The sequence below is a fragment of the Perca fluviatilis genome, chromosome 9, assembly GCF_010015445.1.
Source record: "Perca fluviatilis chromosome 9, GENO_Pfluv_1.0, whole genome shotgun sequence".
NCBI classification, from domain to species: domain Eukaryota; kingdom Metazoa; phylum Chordata; class Actinopteri; order Perciformes; family Percidae; genus Perca; species Perca fluviatilis.
This window is the reverse complement of record NC_053120.1, coordinates 30,873,214-30,876,658: the sequence shown is the minus strand read 5'-3', so window position 1 is coordinate 30,876,658 and position 3,445 is coordinate 30,873,214. Positions and strand designations below refer to the sequence as shown.

The following is a 3,445-nucleotide window of genomic DNA, read 5'->3' as shown; positions in this document are numbered from 1 at the left end:
GTCACTTGATTTAGATTCACTCAAAAATGATTGGTCTTATAAAATCTAAGTAAGATAAACAACATAGCAAGATAATATATTTACTTTTAGGCTGAAATCAATTTTGCTAAAAACTAGGCCTATACTTTTGTGCTTGATTTCGTTTTTTTAACTGTATTAAATGAAAATACTTAAAACAAGAATCTATCGATTTTCACAACTAAGACAATTCACTTCTTCCATTTCACTTCTAACAAGTGGCTCTGTTCAGTATTTAAATCCAACCGTTACACCCCCCCGCCAGAAAGGGAAGACCGTGCCTCTGCTCTCAGGTGACCGATTCAAGTCCTGTCCTCCGGACTTCCGTTTGCGTTTGATACGATACACCAACAGACAAAGAAATACGATTTTATTTGCTTCGCCAAACAATCTCACAAAAAAGTAAGTGAAATACGTTACAGTTTCATGATGTTATGGTTGTAATGCAACGGTTTGGGGTTTAACCGTAAGCCCTTTCCCTCGTAGTGTTTTGTTATATCCCGGTTTTGATCAGGTTGACCAAAAAAGGTTCAACAACTCACTTAAGCATTTGTTTTACCCCTCGTCGCCATCTTGCCAGTCAAGCAGCGACTTGTTCAAAACTTTTTATTTTTGGTAAACTCTTTGTGCACAAACAATGTTCTCAATGCTCGAGTTCATGTGTAAATCCCCTGGTGAGACTTCGTGCAAAGTTTCATGTTGTGTCGAGCCTTCTTAGTGTTTTACATATAGTGATTTTGATGCGATAAAAGTAGCCTCTACTTCTCCCATTCAAAAGGCCATTTGACCAGAAAACGACAATACGATCAGTCTTAAAAGTGGCGTTTCCGTCCTAATTATGCTTTTAAACGAAATTTGACTCTGGTACATTCACAAAAAGATCCTAGGTTGCATTGTGGCGAGAGTTACGCTTTAAATGGACTGCATATAGATTGCGCTTTGCATATATATTGTGCTTTGTTTGCTGCTGTGCACGACATGTATGCTTTGCCGCATTGTATGTTTTGTGTCATCGTGTTAACCTGCTTGCGTTGTTGTTACAAATAAGACATACCAGTTTAGGCAAGTCACTCGGCGGCCACCTTGCAACGTACTTTGGGCAGTTATTGGCAAGCTATTTTCCTATTTAACTGAATAGGGAAGCATACAGGAAGAGACGGAACACGTTTAGGCTACACAGCTGCCATACTGGCTTTACAAACTAACCCCATGCATTTCTATGGATGCTGTGTCTCCCCATTAGAAAGTCTCTGGGCTACAATGCAAAAGTCCTGAGAAATGCCATCACATACAATGTTTATGTTGTAATGTTTGTTTACACTGTATACATTCAAATATTATTTTTGCAATCAGTACAAATTGTATGGTCTTTTATTTAAGATGACTCTGGTCCACAAGCAAGAAAGCATTCCAGGACGGAGCGTGTGTCTGGAAGACCTGTCCGTAAGTTAACATTTATACATGCATTTAAGAAACCAGAGTCATATTCCTACCATGGAACTACTGACCCTCAACCTGGTGCTTATCATGTGACTGTTCTGATGTGTTTGTCTCTTCCTGCCTTTTTCAGGTCAGTAGACATCACTGCCTCCACCACCTGCATGTAAGTAACAGAGTAGTTATGCAATGGCATTTGCAAGAAACCTACCATAAATGAACTGACCAATATTCATATCTACTTTCTTTTTAGATGAGTCAACACCACACAGGAAACCAGCTGGTTGCCCAGAGCTGGATGGGTGTATTCTAACGCAAGCTCAGCCTGCCACTTCACCTTGGGACCCAGTTGAAGGTACAGTGGCTTTTGCATAACTTAAATTATAACAGAACTGACTTCTCTTACAAAATGAGATTGTACAAGCTCTCCACTTTGTTCCACATGTATAATTAGTGTTTCTATACGTTTTGCAGCAACTTTTCCTGACAAGCCCGGAGGTTCGACCGGAGGTACTGCCATCCGTCGCATGCTACAGTGAGTGGCAACTAATGATGTTCTAAAACTGTATATCCTGCGGTGCAGAAAAGGAAAGAAGGCCTTCCAGGACCTGACGATCTGCAGGGTTATAATAGGCATGTGTTACTTTATTGTTCACATCAGTATTATGCTTAGCTTGGCTAATAAAAGGTTTTAGAATTCAGAATAAAAACAGGGTTGTTAGTCAGGCAATTTGTCTTGCTTTTGTTAATGTGTTTATTCTTAGTATGACATATCAAACTTTTGTTTCTTTCTTTTTAGGTCAGCTGAGAAGGACTGAGCCTTCAAAACCATGGAGCTCTATTTTTTTTTTTTTTTGCAGAAGCAAGAGCTGTTGGCCATCTTCTACACTGCTGCCATCCTCCTGCCTCCTCCCCTCTGGCGGGCGCTACAGATCCCTGCACACAAAAACAACCAGACACAAGAACGGCTTCTTTCCCACTGCCATCACTCTCCTGAACTGCTGATAAGTGGGCTCATCCCCACTTTGGCCATTCACCTACACATTACATACATTATCATTCCAATATGCATCTTGCACAATACATTTGCACTATTACTTTGCACTCTACATCCTTATCTATTTTGTATTTTGTTTATTATTCTTTGTATATTGTAAATTAAAGTTTTAAATCCAATCAAGTTTGCCTGTTCATTCATTCCTGCTAATACATAATAATTCATTCCTGCTGATGCAGACGGTTTAAAGTAATAATAAAATTAGTATCATTGTTGTTAAAGTTTGTTAAAGGTTAGGGGAATGTAAAAAAGAACGTTAGGGGAACGTTCCCTGAAGGTTGCAACGTAAGGGGAACGTTAGGGCACCGTTAGGGGAACGTTCCATAAAGGTTACAACGTTAGCGGAATGTTAGGGGAATGTTCCATAAAGGTTACAACGTTAGGGGAACGTTCTCTAAAGGTTAGGAGAACGTTCGATGTAACCAAAAACGAACGTTCCCAGAACGTTCAACCAACTTTCCATAATAACGAAAACACAACCAAACCTAACCTTTAGGGAACGTTCGCGCAACCAAAAACGAACGTTCCCAGAACGTTCTGGGAACCAAAAATTGTTAGCTGGGATGGAGGGAAGGTAAAGACGTTGATCTGCACACACTGCCCATAGCCTAGGAAAGAGTTGGTTTAAAATAGCAATGTATTCCTGTAAGCAAGATTGATTTGGTCTTATGGATTCGGCAGTCTGAAAGGGTATTAACCATATTTTTGTCGACATTTTCGAGATTAAAGATTGAGTAGGCCAATCAGTAACATACCGTTACAATGAAACCTGTGCTTTTCAACCTCAAAACATTCTTTAACAGGAGGTATGTTAATTTAAAATGGAACTGTTCAGAAAATGATGAATAAAGCCCTTTGATTTGACTACTTTCAGTTAGCCCCCACGTTGTTTTGCGGTGCGTGTAATAAGCATTTACGGTAAGAGCGGTAAGA

The 3,445-nt window shown here is 39.7% G+C and overlaps 1 long non-coding RNA gene across 1 annotated transcript; it reads left to right on the top strand.

The window, feature by feature from the left end:
• The first annotated feature begins 1,589 nt into the window (after positions 1–1,589).
• On the top strand, positions 1,590–1,988 carry LOC120566118. Its single transcript, XR_005640339.1, has 3 exons — positions 1,590–1,621; positions 1,709–1,810; positions 1,930–1,988. It is a non-coding gene; the product is annotated as an uncharacterized LOC120566118 (long non-coding RNA).
• The last annotated feature ends 1,457 nt before the right edge of the window (positions 1,989–3,445 follow it).